General features: G+C 42.2%; 1 long non-coding RNA gene across 1 annotated transcript; it reads right to left on the bottom strand.

Annotated features, from left to right (window-relative positions):
• Nucleotides 1–1,800: 1,800 nt before the first annotated feature.
• Nucleotides 1,801–5,956, bottom strand: LOC102006427. Its single transcript, XR_263014.1, has 3 exons — nucleotides 5,829–5,956; nucleotides 4,966–5,076; nucleotides 1,801–1,889 (listed from the first exon to the last, which is right to left on the bottom strand). It is a non-coding gene; the product is annotated as an uncharacterized LOC102006427 (long non-coding RNA).
• Between the last annotated feature and the right edge of the window lie 538 nt (nucleotides 5,957–6,494).

Raw genomic sequence — 6,494 nt, forward strand, 5'->3', positions numbered from 1 at the left:
GCAGCAGGAAGCTCGTGTGATATCCCTGGTCCCTGCCCCTCACAGCACCCTGGCTTCTAGTCTCCATCTCCTTGAGGAAGTAGACAAGATGTTGTGTGAGAAGTTGTCCACCTCCTAGGGTCCAGCTTCAGGGAAATGGATGAGAAGGCCAGAGAATAAGGGAGGACAGACAGGTAGGAAGGCCAGGCGTCAGGGGGACTGTGTATCTGTGTGTCTGCACACAGAGTCCTAGGTGTGCACGCGACAGAAGCCGAAGGTTACACAGACCCCACCCAGGTCAGCCCAGACTGAAGGGGGCATCTGTGTATGGCAGCTCCAACCCCCAGTTCCCTTGGTGTGGGAGCCCACGGTTGGGGTCTGCAGGCCTCCGGATGGTCCTGCTGCCCTGGCTGGGCCTCACTGTGGGGGTGGAGGCCAGGGCCAAGCCCCCCACTTCCTGTTGTGCAAGGCTTCTTCTTCCTGCCTTTCTAGACATGCAGCTGTTATTATTCGTCCTGGCAGTTGGGGGAGCAGAGCGCATGCTCAGTAGCGAGCCTGTCTGTGTTTTCTACTCTGTCCAAAAATGGGTACATATTACCCAGAAGTTGAAAGGACAGAAGACATATATGAAATAAAATATCAACATTACACATATTTATGTACTACTGACCTTTGGGTCACTGGCGACTAGTTGACCTGTGAACATCAAGTCTACTCTATGGCATTTTTCATCTCTTAAAGGGAAGAAATTATAAACAAATAAATACCTTAAATTACTTTTTAAAAAGCTTTGTTTTAAAAAAAATTCTATTTTTTAGTTAGTACAGCTGAAGTAGGCCTATAAAGAATTATAAAGAATTTACTCAAAGACAGGTACAAGAACTAGAATTGTGATTTTCTTTTGCACTTTTTTTTACTAATTGTGCACATTTTCTTGCCACTTAAAAAAAGAAAATTCTACAACTGACTTCACTGTGAGATCTTTAAAATTAAATTGTTTTGATCATAACATTTTTTAAATGTATGCAAAAATAAAATATTTGATTTGAGGTTGGAGCGTAGCACACTGGGTTGAGCGCTTGTCTAGCATTCATGAGGCCCTGGGTTTCATCTCCAGGAGGTGAAAAAATAAGTTGATCTTATCAGAGCTAAAAACAAATTTGAAACCAAAAACAAATTTAGAAATGATAGACACAGCACTACAAAATAAGTAATAAAATTCAAAATAGCAATATTAATAAAAAGGAGAAGAATGTTTAGTGTGATCTGAGGCCCAGTTTTTGTTGTTTGTCTTTGTCTGTGTTCAGTCAAACTTCTAGCGACAAAAGAGCTGCAAACAACTCTCAGTGTAATTTCACTGACTTGTTTAGTTCTCTGAGTGCTACTGCTTTGGTGATTTTGAGACTAGTTGATGCATGTTGGAAAAGAAAGTAAGTAAAGACTAGCTAAGAAAAAGATTTTTAGTTTAAGGGAAAAGATATAAATATAAAACAAAAAATTAAAAGAGGGAAAACTATAATATTAAATTTGGATAGGAATATCAGTGAAAATGTATCTTTTTGAAAAGTGTGGGTTTCTCAGCTCTGTGCATTGAAGCAAGCCAGGATCAATCCTGTCTCAGCAGCAAGAGCCCAGCTCGTGCTCACCTTTTGGCTTCTATGCACCCTCTGCACCAGGAGATCAGGCCCCAGAGAAAAGACTGGTTCCAGAATGGAGCAGTCCAAAGTGAGCGTCTCCCTATGTTCAGGCTGCTGCAACAAACTGTACCACAGACAGGCAGATTAAAACAGACACACATTTACTTCTCATGCTTCCAGGGGCATGAAATCCAAGATCAAAGCACAAGCAGACTCAGTGTCCAGTGAGGGTCCGTTTCCTGATTTGAAGATGGCACCTTCTTGCTTGTCCTCCTGTAGCAGAAGGGAAGGAGGTGCTCTCTGTGTGTCCTTTTTTTTGGTCAGGGTTTTGCTATGTGGCCCAGGCTGGTCTTGAACTTCTGAGCTCAAGTGATCCTCCTGCTTCAGCCTTCTGAGTAGTCCCAAGTGCATGCCATCATGCCTGGCAGGGCCTCTTGTATAAGGGCCATAATCTCATAACCTAACCACATCCCAAAGACCCAACCTCCAAGTACCTTCACATGGAAGGGGTTTGAATTTCAATATATGAATTTAGGGATGGGGCATAAGTATTCAGCCTATAGCAGTGAGCTTGAAATATCTTACCCCAAGAAGCAAGGAAGGCTTTGTCCTGGTAAATTTTAGATGTCAGCTTGGTTACCTCAGTTGTTCTGTCAAACACTAATTGAGATGCTGCCAGGAAAGTATTTTGCAGATGTGATAAATATCTACAATCCAAGGGGGATTATCCTCTGGCAAGTTGGTGGGCCTCATCCTACAGATGGAAGCCTTAAGAGCAAACCCTGGGGTTTTCTGGTGAAGAAGGTATTTTGCCTGACTAACACAGACACCCTGCAGGACTTTCCAGCCTCCTGGCCTGCCCTGAAGATTTCAGACTCAACTGCTCCATAACTGAGGGAAGCAATTTCTTTTTAAAAAAATCACACACACATGCCCCTTCTATTAGTTCTATTTCTTTAGAGAACCCTGATAATACACTTTCAAAGACTAACAGGGATAAACCAAGAAGATAGGAGCCAGAAGAAAGGGTCTCCTACAAGGCAAATTGGGCAATTTGAGTATTAAAAAGAGCAAAAACTAAACTGATTGAAACTGGACAAATAAAAATCCACGAGTTCAACCCAATGTTGAAAAAAAAAAAAAGATGAGAACAAGATGGTTGCTGTTGCCATAGTAGCTGTTATACCAATTCCTTATTCTAGAAATGAAGAAAAATAATTGTGGATTTAGCAGGAAATGTGAGAGAAAGATTGGAAGACAACCGTTTGTGATCCCTGGGAAATACTGACTGAGGGCTGGGTTATCCACGGGCACTGAAGCACTCGGTGAAAGGTTGCTGGGGACTGGATATTGCAGTGGTACCAAATGACCACACCACAGCTCATCATGGAAAGATTAAAGGTCACTGGTTTAGCCCTGTGACTATAGCAAGTATCAGTAGCATGGGCCCAGCAGACATTAGGCATACCCCACTGTGATGCGGTGTAAGGTGCACCTGCTGAAGAGTATTCAGAATTACTTTGTGTGATAAGGTTATGATGGGTCAGGGGAACAAGATAAGTCAACCCAGAGGAAACAAGTGCCCAGGCTTGTGTTTAGAGCCACTTGCTCTTGCAAGCACTCACTCACTCCACAATATTAGCATTAATCCCTTCTGAGACCACGTCCCCAGTGACCTCATTGCCTCCCACTAAGCCCCACCTCTTAAAGGTTGCCCTGTCTCTTAATACTGCCACACTGAGGGTGAGGCTTCCAGCACATGCACATTTGGAGAATAAGCACAGCAGATGATACTGGACAGGGGATTGTTACGTTCCCTGGGTGTGATGGTGGTAGGGTGTGTATGCACAATCCCTGGTCTTAAGAGATACATGCTGAAGTCTTTAGGAGTGACATGCTGTCAGCAACTACTTCCAAATGGTTCAGATAGGTATGTTAAATACCTGCTGTATGTGATAGCTTCCACCATGTGTGTGTGGCAACATGTTCACAGCTGTTGCATTGAGGAGATGCATGTATGAGTGGTTTTTGTGTTTGATTTTCCATTTTTCCTTATAGTTGAAATTTTCCATTGGGAAAAGTTGGGGGAAAATCTATAAAACCAAGAAAATCGAAATAACAACATAAATTTCAAGTGACAAGTATTGCTTTGCTAAGCATACTTTAGAGCATCAGTAGTATGACACCAGCTGTTGCTGCTGTTGTGATTTTCAGGTATGGGGTGAGCATGGAACTCATATCCTAAGAAGATGCAATTCTCCAGCCACTTTTGTCAGCCAAATTATTGTGAAACCTTTTTTTATGGGGCCTTGTGAAGTTGTGTGGCCTTCTCTTGACTTGATGCCAACACTGATATATAAAATGTGCCCTGTTCTTTCATATTTACCCTGAGAGACAATTATTTACTTGGTGTCAATATGATCCTAAACAGAATTGTATGCTCCAGCTGGATCTGGCTCACAGTATCCAGGTGCAAGGTGGTCATGTAGATGGATCCAGAGTATCCACACTCATAGCTACCTGTTTGTCCCCATAGTATTAGCACCATGGCTATAGTTCTGTGAGAGACTTAATAATCCTTTCCTAGAAGGAAGCCTATTAGAAAAACTAAAGGGAATGAAGGGAAGGGAGGAGGCACAAAAGGGGGAAGGAAATGATCAAAGTATGTCACATACATGTATCAATACACCAAAATGAACCCGTCATTCTGTGTAACTATATACACTAATACTGAAAGAAGAAAAAAATACTTCCCCAAACCCCTTATTGCTAAGCGTGTGTGACCCAGTCCTGACCAATAGGATAAAATCATTCACTGGTGGGGGTTTCTGAACCACTTTGTACAAGGGACCTCTTGCAGAGCCCGTGGCTTCAACCCCTTACTCTGTCCCTTCCCTCTGTCCACTAAAACAGGTGCAGCAGCCCTGCTGGGCTGTGAGGATGATGACCCCCAACTGTGACCAGAGCTAATGAGCCAGAACTCTGCCCTTAAGGACAACATGGGACAGTTGCATCAGCCCTGGATAGCTTTTCTCTGGACTTCTAGTGCACATAGAAAATAAACTCTGTGTTTAGGGCTTGTGGGCTTACCTTATAAACAGAACATTACTGAATGATAGATTGAGAAAATACTAATGTTAAATGTTTAAGTTATCATATGCAGCATGAATATAGATGCAAAAATTCCTAACAAAATATAGGCAAATAGAATTCAGCAAAATATAAAAATAATTGTGTATTATGACCAAGTGAGATGCAATGCTAGCTCAGTATTTAAAAATCAGTCATTTTTTTGTCAATAATATCAACAAGTGAACAAAATTATAGCAGTTTAGTTTAAAGCTCTTACTTGACTATATTGTAGTTCTGGAAAACAGCAACACTTCATTCCATAACGTGTTCTGATGCGCTGAGCAGAGAAAGTTTCTCTATGGATGGAGAAAGGCTGAAGAATGTGGAACTAAAGAAAAAATGACTATTTCAAAGTTATTTTTCTTGTAAGGCAGGGAGAAGATGACAAGTGCAAAATAACTGATTAGTTAACATCAGAGTAACTTTGGGTTACTTTTTGTAAGGATGAATGGAACAAAGCAGAGGGCACTTGGACCTCATCATGATTGTTCTGAGACATTTGGCTATCTTTCACTCTCTGGTTTCTCCATAGGTCAGATAACAATTTAGTTTGGGTTTAGTGACATGAAGCTTTAGTGTGAGTTATTGTATTTTGATTTTGGGCCTGGTCTTTTGAGACATTGCGGACAAGGCCAGGTTGTCCACTCCTGCTACTGCCAGTCAACGTGGTGCTACAGTTCTAGCCAGAGTGGTAAAACAAGAAAAGGAAATTTAATCCCTGTCAAAATACCAGCAAGAAAGTTTGCAGATACAAACCAGATTATCCTAAGATAAATGTGGAAAGGTAGAAATGGAAATAGTGTTTCATTTTAAAGTGCACTCTGACACCATTGAGGGTCCTGCAACAAAGCATAGCTCAGCTCCCACAGATTAGAGGACATGACCCCCAACAAAACTACTCCCACGTTAGACATCTTTGACAAGTGCAGCCCCAGGACACCTGCACTTCTGACAAACTACAAGTGCAGGCAGTTCCCGTGAACTCCTCAGGGTTGCTGAATCACTAGCATGATCATGGAACTCAGGAAAGCACTATACTTATGAGTCCAGATTTACTGTAAAGGACACAGGAAGAGGCACCTGAGGTGAGGTGTGGGAGGGTCCTGTGGCAGAGCTCCTGAGGTCCCACCCTGAGGAGCCAGGCTCCCTTCCTCCTGGCATAACGAAGCATTCTTCCACCAGGAAGCTCCATGAAGTTCCAGTGTCCAGAATTTTCATCCGGGATTCATCAGGAAGGCCGGACTGAGTTGCTCAATCTCTGGCTCCTCCCCCAGCCACAAAGGTTGGCGCTTGGATGACGGTGATTGGGCTCAAACTCCCAATCACCCGTCTGGTCTCTTTGGTGAGCAGTCCATTCCCTGAGCCACTTCACCTTTAGCATACACTCACTGCATCCAAGGTTAAAAAAGAAAAAACAGCAAAAACAACAGACACTGCCATTAGGGATAGATTTAGTCTCTCTACAAAGAAATAGAATAAAGAAAACTTTCCTCCTTGATGCTCACTTGCTTGCTTGTTCTCTTGCTTTCTCTGTGTGTGGAAGTAGTAGTGAATAATGAGACTTCTGATGGTATATTAGTACATGTGTATGACATCTTTTGATTATTTTCAACCTATCATCACCTTCCCCATCACTAGAAGTTTACCTTCTAGTTTCCTGTCCTTTCTTCATTTCTGTATTTATTTTTAGATTTATTATGTAAGATAAAGCATGCAATTTTTACCTTTCTGAGAGTGGCTTATTTT

This window comes from Chinchilla lanigera, unplaced genomic scaffold (assembly GCF_000276665.1).
Source record: "Chinchilla lanigera isolate Chin_1 unplaced genomic scaffold, ChiLan1.0 scaffold00058, whole genome shotgun sequence".
Taxonomy (NCBI): Eukaryota; Metazoa; Chordata; class Mammalia; order Rodentia; family Chinchillidae; genus Chinchilla; species Chinchilla lanigera.